At 41.5% G+C, this 19,244-nt stretch overlaps 1 long non-coding RNA gene across 5 annotated transcripts; it reads left to right on the top strand.

The window, feature by feature from the left end:
* Positions 1 to 8,660: 8,660 nt before the first annotated feature.
* Positions 8,661 to 16,273, top strand: LOC123725208 (uncharacterized). 5 transcript variants are annotated; one of them, XR_006757720.1, is made up of 4 exons: positions 8,661 to 10,085; positions 14,621 to 14,688; positions 14,954 to 15,490; positions 15,734 to 16,273. It is a non-coding gene; the product is annotated as an uncharacterized lncRNA (long non-coding RNA). The 5 variants fall into 5 exon arrangements; XR_006757721.1 differs by having other exon boundaries at positions 8,661 to 10,125; XR_006757719.1 differs by having other exon boundaries at positions 8,662 to 10,085; positions 14,621 to 14,684.
* The last annotated feature ends 2,971 nt before the right edge of the window (positions 16,274 to 19,244 follow it).

Here is a 19,244-nt window from a genome sequence, read left to right as displayed (position 1 = left end):
ACACCAACTCAGAAGCTAGGATATGCATATTATTGTTCAGGTTTGATAGAAAACACTCTGAATTTTCTAAAACTGTTTGAATGGTGTCTGTAAGTATAACAGAACTCATATGGCAGTCAAAACCCTGAGACAAATTCTGACAGGAAGTGGATACCTGATGTGTTGAATTACCTTTAAGCCTATGCCATTGAAACACACAGGGGCTTATTAATCGTTGAGCACTTCCTATGGCTTCCACTAGATGTCACCAGTCTTTACAAAGTGGTTTGAGTCTTCTACTGTGAGAACTGAACGAACAAGAGCCTTGGAACGGTGGTGGCCGACAAGACTCTGGCGCGCGAGTTCATGTTGGGTACTCTCGTTCCAATACGTTTTAAAAGAGAATGCAATCGTCCGTCTTGAATATTATTCATGTTCTGGTTGAAAAAGGCCCTAATGATTTATGCTATACAACGTTTGACATGTTTGAACGAACGTAAATATTTTTTTTCTCCCCTCTTTCATGAAGACAAGTTCGGCGGGCTTAGATCATGTGCTAACAACACGGAGCTTTTTGGACATAAATTATGAGCTTTTTCGAACAAAACTACATTTGTTATGGACCTGGGATTCCTGGAAGTGACATCTAATGAAGAGAATCAAAGGTACTGGATTATTTACATAGTATTTTCGATTTTAGATCTCTCCAACATGGCGGTTGTATCGCAAAGCGTATTTTTCTGGGCGCAGTGCTCAGATTATTGCAAAGTGTGATTTCCCAGTAAGGTTATTTTTAAATCTGGCAATCCGGTTGCGTTCAAGAGATGTAAAGCTATAATTCTTTGAATGACAATATAATATTTTACCAATGTTTTCGAATAGTAATTATTTAATTTGTTGTGCTGATTTGACTGGCGGTATTGGAGGGAAAAGATTTCCTCAACATCAACGCCATAGTAAAACGCTGTTTTTGGATATAAATATGAACTTGATAGAACAAAAAATGCATGTATTGTCTAACATAATGTCCTAGGAGTGTCATCTGATGGAGATTGTCAAAGGTTAGTGCATAATTTTAGCTGGTTTTCTGCTTTTGGTGACGCGTGTCTTTGCATTGACAAAACATTACACACAGCTATTTTCAATGTACTGTCCTAACATAATCTAACTTTATGCTTTTGCCGTAAAGCCTTTTTGAAATCGGACGACGTGGTTAGATTAAGGAGATGTTTATCTTTCAAAGGGTGTAAGATAGTTGTATGTTTGAGAAATTTGAATTATGACATTTAATTGTTTTCAAATTTGGCGCTCTTGATATTTCACCTGTTGTTGATAGGGTGTACCAGGGGTGGGACGCTTGCGTCCCACATAGCCCATAGAGGTTAAATAAGCATGCCCCACTCAAGAAATGTAGAACCAGGAACAGATATAACCCTTGGTTCTCTCCAGACCTGACTGCCCTTAACCAACACAAAAACATCCTATGGCATTCTGCATTAGCATCGAACAGCCCCTGTGATATGCAACTTTTCAGGGAAGTTAGAAACTAGTATACACAGGCAGTTAGAAAAGCCAAGGCTAGCTTTTTCAAGCAGAAATTTGCTTCCTGCAACACAAACTCAAAAAAGTTCTGTGACACTGTAAAGTCAAAGGAGAATAAGAACACCTCATCCCAGCTGCCCACTGCACTGAGGATAGGAAACTCACCACCGATAAATCCACTATAATTGAGAATTTCAATAAGCATTTTTCTATGGCTGGCCATGCTTTCCACCTGGCTACCCCTACCGCGGTCAACAGCACTGCACCCCCCACAGCTACTCGCCCAAGACTTCCCCATTTCTCCTTCTCCCAAATCCAGTCAGCTGATGTTCTGAAAGAGCTGCAAAATCTGGACCCATACAAATCAGCCGGGCTAGACAATCTGTACCCTTTCTTTCTAAAATTATATGACGAAATTGTTGCAACCCCTATTACTAACCTGTTCAACCTCTCTTTCGTGTCGTCTGAGATTCCCAAAGATTGGAAAGCAGCTGTGGTAATCCCCCTCTTCAAAGGGGGGGACACTCTTGACCCAAACTACTACAGACCTATATCTATCCTACCCTGCCTTTCTACGGTTTTCGAAAGCCAAGTCAACAAACAGATTACCGACCATTTCGAATCCCACCGCACCTTCTCCACTATGCAATCTGGTTTCAGAGCTGGTCATGGGTGCACCTCAGCCACGCTCAAGGTCCTAAACGATATCGTAACCACCATAGATAAGAAACAATACTGTGCTGCCGTATTCATTGACCTGGCCAAGGCTTTCGACTCTGTCAATCACCACATCCTCATCGGCAGACTCAGTAGCCTTGGTTTCTCAAATGATTGCCTCACCTGGTTCTCCAACTACTTCTCTGATAGAGTTCGATGTGTCAAATTGGATGCCCTGTTGTTCGGGCCTCTGGCAGTCTCTATGGGGGTGCCACAGGGTTCAATTCTTGGGCCAACTCTTTTCTCTGTATACATCAATGATGTCGCTCTTGCTGCTGGTGAGTCTCTGATCCACCTCTACGCAGACGATACCAATTTGTATACTTCTGGCCCTTCTTTGGACACTGTGTTAACAACCCTCCAGACGAGCTTCAGTGCCATACAACTCTCCTTCTGTGGCCTCCAACTGCTCTTAAATACAAGTAAAACTAAATGTATGCTCTTCAACCGATCGCTGCCCGCACGTCCAGCATCACTACTCCGGACGGTTCTGACTTAGAATATGTGGACAACTACAAATACCTAAGTGTCTGGTTAGACTGTAAACTCTCCTTCCAGACTCACATCAAACATCTCCAATCCAAAGTTAAATCTAGAATTGGCTTCCTATTTCGCAACAAAGCATCCTTCACTCACGCTGCCAAACATACCCTCGTAAAACTGACCATCCTACCGATCCTCGACTTTGGCGATGTCATTTACAAAATAGCCTCCAATACCCTACTCAATAAACTGGATGCAGTCTATCACAGTGCCATCCATTTTGTAACCAAAGCCCCATATACTACCCACCACTGCGACCTGTGCGCTCTCATTGGCTGGCCCTCGCTTCATACTCGTCGCCAAACCCACTGGCTCCAGGTCATCTACAAGACACTGCTAGGTAAAGTCCCCCCATATCTCAGCTCACTGGTCACCATAGCAGCACCCACCTGTAGCACGCGCTCCAGCAGGTATATCTCTATGGTCACCCCCAAAGCCAATTCCTCCTTTGGCCGTCTCTCCTTCCAGTTCTCTGCTGCCAATGACTGGAACGAACTACAAAAATCTCTGGAACTGGAAACACTTACCTCCCTCACTAGCTTTAAGCACCAGCTGTCAGAGCAGCTCACAGATCACTGCACCTGTACATAGCCCATCTATAATTTAGCCCAAACAACTACCTCTGCCACTACTGTATTTATTTTGCTCCTTTGCATCCCATTATTTCTACTTTGCACTTTCTTCTACTACAAATCTACCATTCCAGTGTTTTATTTGCTATATTGTATTTACTTTGCCACCATGGCCTTTTTTTGCCTTTACCTCCCTTATCTCACCTCATTTGCTCACACTGTATATATACTTATTTTTCTACTGTATTATTGACTGTATGTTTGTTTTACTCCATGTAACTCTGTGTTGTTGTATGTGTCAAACTGCTTGCTTTATCTTGGCCAGGTCGCAATTGTAAATGAGAACTTGTTCTCAACTTGCCTACCTGGTTAATTAAAGGTGAAATAAAAATAAATAAAAATCCTCACCCATGTTGAACCCCTGATATCCCCCACTACCCTGGAGACCAGCTACACCCCCATCCTCACCCAGGTTGAACCCCCGATATCCCCCACCGCCCAGGAGACCAGCTACACACCCATCCTAAACCAGACAGACATGTCCGTGTAGAATTTCCCGTAGGAAAACAAAAGGGCAACCTCAAAGTCCCAACAGTAATGTGTCATTTCTGACATTTGAAAGGCTAGCTCACTGCCTAACCTTACATGACTACAAAGAGAACATTCTCGATCTACCAGATTTATATATATATCAATCTAATTTCCAGTGTCTGTGTCTAGTCTGTGTTTATGTTAAAGGTGAATAAACAGTTACTGCATCCATTTTTGAACATGTAAACTAATTATATCTACCATACCCAAAATAATATAACTTATAAATACCTCATGAGCTTAGTTCAACTATCATTCTCTATCAGAACCCAAAATACAAGCTATGTTTTACTCCAATGTTTGTCAAATTAAAAGATTTAAAAAAAAACACTGTAAAGACTCAAAACATGGTTAACACTATAACTGTTGTACCATGGATGGTCAGTCCTTGCATCTATAACGCTGTCTATACATTATAGGGGTTACATTTCTCCAGCCCCATCCCAGCTTTTTACCAAAACAGTGTTGGGAGCCCACTTTGTTACTATTTCAACTGTTGATTGGCACTTGGTGTTATTTTGGCAGATAATGTTACCCATTTTAAGAAAGTTTTTTTTTTTTTTTTATAATTAACTAAATGTATGGTGGTTTTGGTTTAAGGGTATATGGATCATTGTTGCATTGTTCATTGTCATGCTGTAAATGGCTATTTTATGGTTGTAAGTGATAAAATGAACTAACAAATATTTTATATTTAGCAATTCATTGTAATTCTACTTCATTAAGGATTACTATACACTTATTTGGTGACATTATTTATAGTACTGCTAAATATTTACAATAGATGACGACTGACATTTCTGAAAAATTGCTCCCCCTTTATACACCACTCCTGTCACTTTCCACATGTAACGCCCTGGCCATAGAGAGGGGTTTTTGTTCTTTATTTTGGTTAGGCCAGGGTGTTACATTGGGTGGGCATTCTATGTTCATTTTTCTATGTTTTTGTATTTCTTTGTTTTGGGCCGTGTGTGGCTCCCAATCAGGCACAGCTGTAGTTCGTTGTTGCTGATTGGGAGTCACACATAAGGAGCCTGTTTTTCCTTTGGGTTTTGTGGGGGATTGTTTCTGTTTAGTGTCTTGCACCTGACAGTACTGTTTGGCTGTCGGTTTTCTATTCTTGTTTTGTTGTATAGTGTTCTTACGGTTATTAAAATTCAAGATGAACACTAACTCCGCTGCACCTTGGTCTACTTCCACAGACAGCCGTTACACCAAACTGCTAACTCAAGAGGAAGAACTGACTGAGAGGACTGCAAAATCGTTTAAAACATAACTACAAGTGAGGGGGAGCAACAATATAAATAATAACTGCGTGCAATTTGGTGTATATCTAGAATTAAATTAAAAGATTTAGATTCATACATTTCTAGACTAAAGACTCAAATGTCTAGACTTCAGATTCAACGCAATGAAGCATGGGCTACAACAGTTAAAGAAACAGCATCTCCCTTACAAATAAATATCAGAGCGCGGAAGAGACCTTCCGTAATTCAAACAAACGCAGTAAACGTAAAGATGTTAAAATAGATTTACTTCAAACTAAAATCACGGAGCAGAAAGGAGCGAATCACAGATTAGAACAGGTTAATTTACAGTTGGAGAGCAATGTAGAGGAGCTGCAAGTAAACTAAAAACCTTCAGTGTGGAAGAGAGCAATTTAAATACACTTCAGTATAAGAAGAGAAAGGAAAAAAAATTGCCAGATAAAATTGATGATTTAAACAATGAGATAGTTTACTGGCAATCCCAACAAAGCACGGAAGAAACAGATAGGGGCCTCTCCAACAGTGTTGCCAATTTAGCAACTTTGTCGCTATATTTAGCAAGTATTCAGACCCATCCAGCGACACATTTTCAAAAAAGTGACTAGCGACAAATCTAGCTACTTTTTCTGGAGACTGACGTGAAAGCACGTATAGTTCTTACCCTTCTCAACGAGCAGCGGGTGCTGCCGTGGGCCCTACCCCTGTCCCAAAGCACTCACAGTCCTCGCGCAGCTTTCCCTCCCAGCTGCAGTCAGAGCAGATGTTCACCCCTCCACGTCCAGACTGCAAATGAATCACGCATGCGGGAAGCCACCGCTGGCTGATGCTGCCCTAGTTTACTTTTTTTTTTAAACAATTAACCTGAATTAGGGCCAGACTAGTTACTATAATTTTCTCACATTGCCATTGACAGTTTTTTCTATTGTCTCTTTTTGGTCCATTTAGATTGTTCATGTAGATAGTATACAAAAAAAATAAAAATGTTCTGGTTAAAAATGTTCATGTTTTACTGTGACTTGTTGTAGGCTCCTAAGTGGACCATAAGGTTAAAAACCAAACCAAATTAAGAAAACTAAACTAAAAAAACAAAGAAATTCAATATAAAAAAATAAATAAATAAGTAACTCCGCCAGTGTCTCTTTTGGGTCACTTTTGCCGGTCCCCCAAATAAAACATGAATCGACAGAAGAAAGTTCATTTGTAGTTCTAAACATATTAAGGGTGTTTTTTTACTCACTTTTTGTCTCTCCCATGACCTTATTCCTCTCTCCTACAGCGTCCATCACAATTACATGCACATGGCCAATTATGCAAATTAGGCGATGACGTCATTTAGCTTCTTTTAGGACAGCCGATTAAGCTACTTTCCTTACTGAGGAGTTGGCAACACTGCTCTCTACACTAGTGGATGGTCGCGTGTTTAGTGATAACACAAGATGGACAGTGATGGAGCTGACCTGTGCTTTAGAGCGGTCAATATGTAACAAAGCACCTCAAGTAATAGATTGTGTTGTAAAAAATACGGCAGAGATGCAAATTGATAGGTTACCTAACATCAACATGTCAAAAATATTACACTGGACTGGAGGCAAGACAGGTGTCAAGTGCAGCAAATTCAAGAGAGGATGATGCATGAAAACGAGGTTACGCTCACCACTGACGGGACCAGTAAACTGGGTAAGAAAAAAACAAAAACTGCAGCTTTTTGTTTTAAAGACTGCTCTAGGCTTCATTTCAGCTACGCTCAAGGTCCTAAACGATATCGTAACCGCCATCGATAACAAACAATACTGTGCTGCCGTATTCATTGACCTGGCCAAAGCTTTCGACTCTGTCAATCACCACATCTTCATCGGCAGACTCAATAGCCTTGGTTTCTCAAATGATTGCCTCGCCTGGCTCACCAACTACTTCTCTGATAGAGTTCGATGTATCAAATCGGAGGGCCTGTTGTCCGGGCCTCTGGCAGTCTCTATGGGGGTGCCACAGGGTTAAATTCTTGGGCCAACTCTTTTCTCTGTATACATCAATGATGTCGCTCTTGCTGCTGGTAATTCTCTGATCCACCTCTACGCAGACGACACCATTCTGTATACTTCTGGCCCTTCTTTGGACACTGTGTTAACAACCCTCCAGACGAGCTTCAATGCCATACAACTCTCCTTCTGTGGCCTCCAACTGCTCTTTAATACAAGTAAAACTAAATGCATGCTCTTCAACCGATTGCTGCCTGCACCTCCCTGCCTGTCCAGCATCACTACTCTGGACGGCTCTGACTTAGAATATGTGGACAACTACAAATACCTAGGTGTCTGGTTAGACTGTAAACTCTCCTTCCAGACTCACATCAAACATCTCCAATCCAAAGTTAAATCTAGAATTGGCTTCCTATTTCGCAAAACAAAGCATCCTTCACTCATGCTGCCAAACATACCCTCGTAAAACTGACCATCCTACCAATCCTCGACTTCGGCAATGTCATTTACAAAATAGCCTCCAATACCCTACTCAACAAACTGGATGCAGTCTATCACAGTGCCATCCGTTTTGTCACCAAAGACCCATATACTACCCACCACTGCGACCTGTACGCTCTCGTTGGCTGGCCCTCGCTTCATACTCGTCGCCAAACCCACTGGCTCCAGGTCATCTACAAGACCCTGCTAGGTAAAGTCCCCCCTTATCTCCGCTCACTGGTCACCATAGCAGCACCCACCTGTAGCAGGTATATCTCTCTGGTCACCCCCAAAGCCAATTCCTCCTTTGGCCATCTCTCCTTCCAGTTCACTGCTGGCAATGACTGGAACGAACTACAAAAATCTCTGGAACTGGAAACACTTACCTCCCTCACTAGCTTTAAGCACCAGCTGTCAGAGCAGCTCACAGATCACTGCACCTGTACATAGCCCATCTATAATTTAGTCCAAACAACTACCTCTTCCCCTACTGTATTTATTTATTTTGCTCCTTTGCACCCCAGTATTTCTACTTTGCACTTTCTTCTACTACAAATCTACCATTCCAGTGTTTTACTTGCTATATTTAATTTACTTTGCCACCGTGGCCTTTACCTCCCTTATCTCACCTCATTTGCTCACATTGTATATAGACGTATTTTTCTACAGTATTATTGACTGTATGTTTGTTTTACTCCATGTGTAACTCTGTGTTGTTGAATGTTGTCGAACTGCTTTGCTTTATCTTGGCCAGGTCGCAATTGTAAATGAGAACTTGTTCTCAACTTGCCTACCTGGTTAAATAAAGGTGAAATAAAATAAAAAAATGTAGGACAAGTCAGTTAAGAACAAATTCTTATTTACAATGATGGCCTACCCCAGCCAACGCTGGGGCAATTGTGTGCTGCCATTTGGGACTCCCAATCACAGCTAGATGTGATAAAGCCTGGATTTGAACCAGGGACTGTAGTGATGCCTCTTGCACTGACATGCATTGCCTTAGACTGGTGCGCCACTAGCGCCCCAAAGATAATATGACATGAATTGCAGACATCTCAGAACAAATTAGTCAGGATTATTCTTAAACTTCCAGCATTTAGGCATCTTGACCATTCCCACTTTGAAAGCCTTTAGATGGCTCAAAGTGGAGGAGAGTCTCTCAGATGAAGTTGTATGGTCCCCAGGTACCTATGTAACTACTTTAACTTGGTACGGGATAACCATAACTATTCCACTAGATTGAGTGAAACTGATGTTGTTCCTTTAGATTTAAAAGTGGTATTGGGAAATACACTTTTTTATACTCAGCTGCCATTCTTTGGAATAATCTTCCTAAGAATTTGAATAATCTGCCATATGTAGTTTCAAGTTCTTACTGAAAAAAATGGCTAAATAGTAGTATTGTCTCAAAAGCGAGTCGTAAGATTATAGTATGTGGCTGAGAAGGAAAATGCATATGGTCTGCGTTTTGGTGCCTGTTATCATATTGTGATTGTCTTGTATATATTAGGTATTGGTTGTTTTATATATTAAGGGCATGTGAGACAAGGGAGATGTACCTGTCCATAGTTGTTTATTAGGAAAGGGAATTGTACTAATTATTTCATGTTATGACTCAAACATCATTGTCTGTTGACATTACAATTGCCACTTAACCATGTTGCATACCTCCTTCCCTCTTCAAAAGGACAATAATGGAATAAGATTTTAAGCTTTGTCGTGTTATCCTTGATGATTTTCTTAAATTGTATGTGGATGCGTCACTGGCTGGAGCGCCCTTATGTTTTTATTTTGTATTGTCTTCTAAATTAAATCAATCAATCAACACAGGCATAATAAGATATATATAGCTAGCTGTAAAGTAATGAGTGACCATGATCAAAACGCGTGGGGTACGTCTGCAGCCTTCCATCTCGAAAGCTTGATATAAATATATTTTCTTGAATGCTCATGTGATTTACACCTTTCAGTAAGCAAATTATTTTCACTCCGTTGGGAGATGACCGCTCCGCGTCGTTCATAGCCAGCCCTCTGTCAGCTACTACATCCAAACAGCGCTCAGCCCATCAAAACACTTCTCAAACAAAACTTTCCCATGGAGTAAAATTGACGGTCGACATAGGGCTTTACAACCATCCTAAAATATATGCAATATGACATAATCAGGGCAACTCGTTCATTCTTAGCCGGCCTGCTGTCTAACCTAACATATACAGGCATACTTATTCATTTTCATGGTTGGGAGGATTTTCAGAAAATATCCACCGAGGCTCAGCCAATCGTTACATTACAACAGAATGCAGCGCAGCACATGACTGAAGAAAGAAGAGAACCAATTGACTAGTTACCGCATCAGCGCTCTCTGGAAAGGCAGCTTGCCAGTTACAGCAGCGCGTCCCCTCAGCGATAACGAAGAGGTAAGTTAGGCGAGAAGACCACGGAGGCGGGTTGAGAGAGGTGAGGGAGAGTACTTCATGAGCTGTAACCGAAAAACTACTGGCATTTGGAAAGTATGAAGTGAGGGAGAAAGTTTGGTGGTTCAAGTATTAGCGTTGTTAAGTGACTTGCTAACTGGATCGAATTCTCCATTAGCTAGCCAGAGAAATGTTGAGCAACATTAGCCAACTTATCTGATCAAATAATTGAATTTATGGTGTGAAAATGTGCTTGCTAATAAAGTCAGACAGCTAACGTTAGCTACCTAACGTTACAACATCAGATGAGCTAACATTAGTAACCTAACTAATTCGCTATAGTATTAACTGCTATACGACTCCTTGCCGTTCCTCAAGTTATAACGCGTTAGGTTCCTTACTGGACCCTGGCAATGTGTGAAATGTTAACTAGTTAACGAACTAAGCACTATCTGTTAACTAATGTTTTCCCGCTACAGTATGTGGTACATTTTTAGAATGAGATAATTAGGTGAAAATTAGACGTTTCTTGTTAAAACAAGTGGATTCAGGGATCAAGTAGAGCTGGAGCTGGGCCTACCTTTAAGCTTGGATGCCACTATAAATGTGAAAGGAACACCACACACTTTCCCGCTTTTTCACTTTTGCTGGCACATTGTAGAACAGATGTCCACAGGCAGAAAGTGTACAATGTAAATAATGTGCAGTGTGGCCCTAAGATATTGTTTTTGTTGTGTTGAACTTGACAGTAACACTGAGTAAGGGGGGAATTATACATTTTTTTGCTCAGTGAATGTTGTTTTTGCACACATGTAGCCTTGTGCACTTGATCGATGTCTATAGTGGCCACTATAATATAGCAAAAATAGAATGCTTGTTTGTTTCATTCTATTTTAAGATGTTCTTTTCCCAAGTGCAATATTTATGTGTGTGGTCACAGGCGTTCTATTATTAAAGGCTGTCATGGCTAACTGCAATATGTTAGGGCTGCGTCAATTCAATTCTGGTATCAGAACAAAATTTAACACTAGGCTACTGAATATATTTTCAGCTGTTTATTAATAGAATTAGTCAAGCAGAATAAATGGTAAATGCAATCTTCGTATATATGGGTTCACTGTAACACCTCGCAGGGCAAACAGAGAACTGAAATGACATAAGTTCTTCCTTAAATACTTCTTGACAGACGTAGTTCCCTCTCCCTGAGGGCCTGTCATAGTAGAGGCTTGGGTGTGGTTTAGACTTACTCCAGCCTATCGTTGGCCTGCATGCTGGTCCCAGCCTCTAGACGCATCTTTGTTGCCAAGCATAGTTGTCTTCTAGCTTATCTTCGTGTGTGTACCCTAGAGTCAGACACCCAAGGACAGTGCCTGTTCTTGTGCCACAGCCATTCTCCCCTCTCTCAGTTCCTCACATACACCTGTCCTTGAGCGGCCCCACAACCAGGCATTGTGTGTGTCACGAGTCTACTCAGCCTACACTACTAGCCAGCAACCCTCCAGTTAGTCATGTCTATTATATGTCGCTCAATCTATGTTAATACAATATAAACCTCTTATGTTTAGCATTAGTATTCATAAGTTATGCACCACAACTAATTTTAATATATAGGTTTAAATAGTTGTATTACATTGGTTATGCAAATAAATAGTTGGTTAAACCCTAACAAATATTAGTGTATTGTTTTTTTTTTTCAAGACTTAAGTGTCATTTGTAGTAAAGTCTAGGCAACAAATAACATTGGATTGCTTTCTTTACATTTTTTTTTTAGCTGTGAGTTAGGTTCACATGAACCACTTTATTTTACACAGAGACTGATCATGTAGATCCTATTCTTTGATGTTTAATTGGTTAACCTGTTAGGGCTAGGGGGCAGTATTTACACGGCTGGATAAAAAACGTACCCGATTTAATCTGGTTATTACTACTGCCCAGAAACTAGAATATGCATATAATTATTGGCTTTGGATAGAAAACACCCTAAAGTTTCTAAAACTTTTTGAATGGTGTCTGTGAGTATAACAGAACTCGTATGGCAGGCAAAAACCTGAGAAGATTCTGTACAGGAAGTACCCTCTCTGACCATTCCTTGGGCTTCTTGGCTCTGTTTATTGAAAATGTAGGATCTTTGCTGTAACGTGACACTTCCTACGGCTCCCATAGGCTCTCAGAACCCGGGAAAAAGCTGAATGATGTAATTCCAGCCCCAGGCTGAAAGACATTAGCGCCTTTGGTAAGTGCTCTATCAGAGGACCATCAGACTGAGGCTCGTGCACAAGGGGATCCCATGTTTTTATTTTCTCTCTCTTTGAACGTAAACACGCTTTCCCGGTCAAAGATATTATCGCTTTTTTACGAGAAAAATGGCATAAAAATGTATTTTAAACAGCGATTGACATGCTTCGAAGTACGGTAATGGAATATTTAGAATTTTTTTGTCACGAAACGCGTCGTGCGCGTCACCCTTCTTTACACTTCGGCTAGTGTCTTGAACGCACGAACAAAACAGGATATTTGAACATAACTATGGATTATTTTGAACCAAACCAACATTTGTTATTGAAGTAGAAGTCCTGGGAGTGCATTCTGACGAAGAACAGCAAAGGTAATAACATTTTTCTTATAGTAAATCTGACTTTGGTGAGGGCTAAACTTGGTGGGTGTCTAAATAGCTAGCCCTGTGATGCCGGGCTATCTACTCAGAATATTGCAAAATGTGCTTTCACCGAAAAGCTATTTTAAAATCGGACATAGCGAGTGCATAGAGGAGTTCTGTATCTATAATTCTTAAAATAATTATGTTTTTTATGAATGTTTATCGTGAGTAATTTAGTAAATTCACCGGAAGTTTGCGGGGGGTATGCTAGTTCTGAACGTCACATGCTAATGTAAAAAGCTGGTTTTTTATATAAATATGAACTTGATTGAACAAAACATGCATGTATTGTATAACATAATGTCGTAGGTGTGTCATCTGATGAAGATCATCAAAGGTTAGTGCTGCATTTAGCTGTGGTTTGGGTTTATGTGACATTATATGCTAGCTTGAAAAATGGGTGTCTGATTATTTCTGGCTGGGTACTCTGCTGACATAATCTAATGTTTTGCTTTCGTTGTAAAGCCTTTTTGAAATCGGACAGTGTGGTTAGATTAACGAGAGTCTTGTCTTTAAAATGGTGTAAAATAGTCATATGTTTGAGAAATTGAAGTAATAGCATTTCTAAGGTATTTGAATAAAACGCCACAGGATTCCACTGGCTGTTACGTAGGTCCCACTGGCCCTAGAGAAGTTAAAACCTGCATTGCCTCCTAGCAGGGCTTTTTTAATATTTTTTTTTATGTTTCAGTGCAACAACAAAAAAAGTGCCACCATTTTGTGCCTTCAGCAGTTTGCATCACTGATCAATGTAAGGTAAAATATAAAAAAAAAAAAAAAAAAACAGTAATAAACTATCTAAACCTGCCTTGACTTCCCTACCTCGTAATGAAACACACAAAAAAACGCTGCAAATAATCTAAAAGTCTACCCTTGCAGTGACAATTAAGATGAAGTCGGTCACTGTTATAAAGTGTGTGATTTGGTTGTGAGTGCCTCAGAAATAATCTGTTAGGCCTAAAATAAATGACACCATCGTTTTCATATGACAGATGCTCCAAAAGACGATTTTTGTTTCCTTAACTACATGTTTAGTAGTAGCATCGTCCTTCGGTCGGGGTAGAATGAAGCAAACGGCAAACATTACTTCATACTGATACTCCCTAACTCTGACGATCAGTTCCAGCATCCTCCTGATAATGTTGTAAGGAGAATCCCCTTGAGCTACGTTGTTTGTTCCAATGTGTGCAATCAGTAGCAGTGAATCACTGACGGGTACGCAAATGGTACAACTGCTGATGTGTTGCTCGCTCCAGTGTGACTCAGGCAATGCATGTTTCGCACCGTGAAGCACAACATCTGCGAGGACACAAACACTGAGTCCTGTTGGGGCAAACATTAAGGTCATTCAAAAGGAACAGATTTTGGCTAGGTGGAGATTACATAAAACAAATACTAGGCTACATACCTGCACCTCTGGAAGCAACGTGCCAGCACCAAGCCTCTCTACAGCAAATGGGGACATGCGGGGCATATCTTCGGTCTTGAATGCTCATGCTAGCAATTGTCGGGTTGAAGTGTAATATGGCTACGCTATACACCCTACAGTATGCACCTGTCAAGTCACCTGTCAGGTCAGTCAGTAATTGCTGTAGATGTGCTCAATAGTGCTTGAGCATATGATACTCCCCAAAGCATGGTGAAACACATAGGTGTGTCACAAGCTAAACATGTACTTTGTCAACTTCCTCTGCTTCCTTCTCCTGGTGCCAGACAGGCAGACTTTGCAGTGCCTCCGTGTGCGACTACCTTGAGTAGCAGTTTTTGAGGGACTTTGCAGGGAAAATGCCGTGCAGTGAGGCATAGGGGATTGCCTGCAGCAGGACGGGTGTGGTACTCCTCCCGCAGCTCTCTCATTAGGTTTTCTCTGTACTTTTGGTAGGTGATTACTTTACCTATGAGGGCGTGGGAAGGATCAGGGAAGGGAGAAGATGATAATGCACTGGGTAGGTGGGTAAGATATTGTTACTATAATTGCATAATGGAACTGTATGTGATCTGTATGTGAACTATACATCCAATTACAAAAAATACCTTCAGTAATCATCTCACCTGTTAGTTGGCGGTGAAGGGCAGGAGTGTCGATCAGATGGAAAAATATTTTTTTTAGAGTGCATTCCAAAAATATGTTTATCATGTCAGCCTTATCCATTGCCCGCATTTTGAGGTTATAGTCAAGCACGCAGTCTGGTTTGATTTTTCTCTCTCCCGTCAGGTGGTCCACCTTCCCTGTGGCCGACATGGTTGCTGTATGGACAGCGGAGAGGACATGGACGTCTCGTTTGTCATGCCACTTTACTGCCAGTTGTTGACCATTCTCAGTGAACTCAACCTCCCCTCTGCATCTTCCTGCATCCGAATGCCGACATCCCCTTCCTATTCGACCTGACTGTGCCACAGGCCCCTGTGCTGTTGGAGAACAGATGCTGGAAGAGTGTGGGACTGCTGTACCAATTGTCCACATACAAACTGTGCCCCTTGCCTAGATGAGGAGCCAGCATGGTCATCACCGTGGACACGAACACCCCAAGCCCCTCATAATGTTGGATGTCAGTGGTAGACCCTGTGTAGACTATAATGTCCTGGACAAATCCTATCTTCACTTCGGACATGACAAAGAACGTGACTCCAAACCTGTGTCTTTTGGAGGGAATATATTGACGGAACACCAGCCTACCCTTCCATAACATCAGGGACTCATCAATGCATAGATCCTTGTATGGCAACCCGACCAAATGCTGATGTCAGGCTGGTAAGAACATTTCTTATTTTGTGTAATGGGTCATTTAGGTTGGCAGTAGCATTGTTGACAAAAAGAGTTTGGCAAAGAAGGGAGTTGCAAACATAGGATCTGTGCTCCAGCATTCTCTTAGGGAGTTTTTCTTAACTATTCCCATGAGAAGGATTGTCACCAGGAAGGTATACATTTCAGAAATTGTGGTTGTCACCCATTTAGTGAGTTTCCCCCCACTCCTGGCTCTCTCTTCTCTTGTAGCGCCAAGGCATAGTGATTGGTCTCCTCTATGTCTCCCACCAACTCCTCTGTCAGAAACAGCTTGAAGCACTCTGCCTCAGAGGGAAATGGCAAGGGGCTTTGCACTCCAGACTGGGACTCATCAAAGCGAACAGCAAGGCCAGAAGGGGTGAAATGGCTGGCGGCCTTCCAGCTACCACAGAACTCCTGTACTGCATCCACTGTCGGTCTGCCTCCATCACCACCAGCATCTTCAAAGAAACCTGGGACTTTGTCAGTAGACAAGGGGCCCTCAGATTCAGGGTTGTCAATGGCTACAAGGTTGGGGGGCAGCTCCTCACTGTCAGAATCCGATTCCTGACTTTCAATACTCAGACTCATTGTCAGAATTTATAAAAAATCTCCAGAATTTCCACATTTGTGAGTGGTCTCCTTTTGAAAGACATTGCTAATGCTATAGCTTAGCTCACTAGCTACATGGGAGAGGTTACGTGATTGACTGCTTGCCCACGCCACTTGTATCAATAAATCACTATCAGAAAATGTTTTGTGTGGTAATTATTTATTTATTGTTTTATTCACGTTTTTAAGTACTGGTGACAAATCATGCATTCTGATTCTTGCATAGATTGTAATGGACACATTATATGTGGAAAATACTTTTTTGAAGGTTGTACTGATGAGCTAAGCTCATTCCAGCTATGTGTGAAGCCATGTTTGTTGATATACAGTGCTTTCTGGACCAAAGATTTTATAACAAAATGAGGTGAGGGAGGGTTCACTTCACGTGTCCTTGTTCCATTGCGCTCTAGCGACTCCTGTGGCGGGCCAGGCGCATGCTTGCTGACACGGTTGCCAGGTGTACAGTGTTTCCTCCAACACTTTGGTGTGGCTGGCTTCTGGGTTAAGTGGGCATTGTGTCAAGAAGCTTGGTTGGGTTGTTTTTCGGAGGATGCACACCTCTCAACCGTTGCCTCTCTTGAGTCTGTACGGGAGTTGCAGCAATGAGACGAGTGTAACTACCAATTGGATACCACAAAATTGGGGAGAAAAAGAAGTTAAAAAAAAGAAATACTTCCGTGAGTGAACGATGGTAGACGACACACCCTCTTCAACATGCATACTATAGATCAAATTCATCTTGTCTCCTCTTATTATCTTTGGTGGATGCGCGAAAACAAACATGACTGCACACACATTCTACCCATTGTCGGATTACTTTTGATTTCTAGAAAGTATTTTACTCAATTATTTCAATCAATGGTGAGCTCACCAGTGATGTGATTTAATTATAAATAGTAATTGCTCATAGCCAATTCGTATTGTAGTTTCTGTCAGCTGAGAGTTAAAAAAAATATGACCGCTCATGTTACATCAATCTTTCCTCAGTTAGCGCTAGAACAAATGTAGCCTACATTTTCCGGGTTTGGATGATTGTGTTATGCCGTAGCTACTTCTGCAAATGTCTGAACATTGTATCCAAAATATAAACCGGTCACATTCTGAACATAACTTTGTAAGGACTGTACTCGTGCAAAATGTTTCTGTGAAAAACATTGGCCAGCTCAAATGCTGATTGTTGCGTTAACCGAAACTGGACATTCTTAATAAGCGTTCTAATCACCCCCGTCTGTTTGATCGTACGCTGAACCACTGTAGAATGATAACACACGATTGTTGGTACATGTGAAAAGGTTAATAAGTTACTTGAGGCAAGCCTATGAGGTTAACGGGGGCAGGTCTCATTGCCAGCAATAGCAAAGCAGGCATTGTGACACAGAACAATGGACTGGGAATAGAACATTCGGAAGGCAAGTTGGTGCTAAAAACTGCCCCAAAATAAAGCCTGTTTACTTCAAAACTACGGTGAGTAGCTGGGACATATGGTAATATTACGAAACTGGGCTCCATGGTGGATGCAATGAACTAGTTATCAGGAAGAAAGAAAAAAATGTTAAAAATGTCATGTGTCCAGCCTACCAAAGGTGACAGCAGAACTCTCCCCCCATGACACGAGTATGATATGACAGCAAGTAAGCTAGCTGGTAGGCTAGCTTGGGATAAGCTACCAGTGGAGGATCTGGTTTTGATGATTGAGTCTGGTTATAATGAAGTTCCCTTTCTTATAGGGTACCGAAGCCATTAGCAAAAGTTGTCCTCTCTTTATGTACACCATCTCTTGAACTTCTCTGTCACATCAATCTCCCTCACGCACATGTGAGACTGGGAAGGGTAACGCTATATGTCTTAATAAAAGTCCCAACAATAACATTGTCTTAGGTTGTGTCTACACTTGACACTTACATGCGACTTCTGCTATCGGAATACAAAGATCCCGTTGAAAAGACGGATCTAGACGCACAAAATTCGCTTTGTGGTGTGGCAAAGGGGGTCGAGTGATAAATGGCAGATATGTGAGGGCAGAACTAATAAACGGGCTCTGCCCGATCACTAAAATGGCCACACCGATCAGAACTACAGATCACAAAATTGCCGACTGCCAAAACTACAATTCCCAGGAGCAAGGGGAACCCTCAGAAGGTGGAGCCGACCCACAGATAAAAGGTCAAGAAAAACCAGGAAGAGAGAGAGGGAAGGATCTATGAACCATAGAGAAAGAGACAATCTACATTGGCTGGATTTACCGTGTACGAGCTGGACTGTTTTGGACTTACTCTTGGCGTTTAGACCTGGACCTACCGAGAACCAGATTTGTGTACCGAACCCTGCTATCCTTGACCTTACCTGCGGCCTGGGTGGACCAGGACAGCGAAACAAACACATAGGTACTGTCATGTTCGAAATAACTTTCATTCTGGGCTGACTTTGGTGACAGTTTCCCACTTAATTTGTGACAAACGCTCCTAACTTTGAAGAGGTTTGCCACAGTGGTCTGATTGTGTGCAGATGATTTCTCCTCGGTATGGACGCAATCAGGCTACCAAAAGTGCATACAGTGGGTGACATCATCAGCACTCTTCCCACAAGTCTCCAGAAAACCAAGAAGCACCTTTTCAATATAACATTGGAGGAAATACGTTGCTATTGTGTGAAGAACAAGTTTGCTGGCCTCATAAATGCGAGCCAGTTAGGAAATATTTAGAAGGGGGGGGGAGTGTGTTTGGCTAGCATTAGCCGTTTAGCGTTGCTTTCTAACTTGGAACAGAGGTTAGCCGGCTAGTTAGCCATCAGTTGTTGGTATCATATTTTGCCTGTTCCACAGTTTGTAGAATGCATACTGGCATTTTAATATAGGCTGGGAAAAGGGAATCCTGACACACTGTGGACATGGTAGACACATTTAAATGTAGGTGTGATGCTTTCGGAATTCCATGATCCGAACTCTAGGATCAAAATTCTAAAGCTGCGTGAACTGTCAATTCTAGACATAGCTAAATGAAATATAGCAAAGGATGAATTGCCCATCTGAATATTTTCAGTTGTATATTATTTTTCTCTCATTACTGCGACCTCTCTAGCCACTTTAAACAACATATTGCCACAGATATTGGCATAACATAATGTGAATTAC

This window comes from Salmo salar, chromosome ssa11 (genome assembly GCF_905237065.1).
Source record: "Salmo salar chromosome ssa11, Ssal_v3.1, whole genome shotgun sequence".
Taxonomy (NCBI): Eukaryota; Metazoa; Chordata; class Actinopteri; order Salmoniformes; family Salmonidae; genus Salmo; species Salmo salar.
This window is presented reverse-complemented; position numbering and strand designations above follow the sequence as displayed.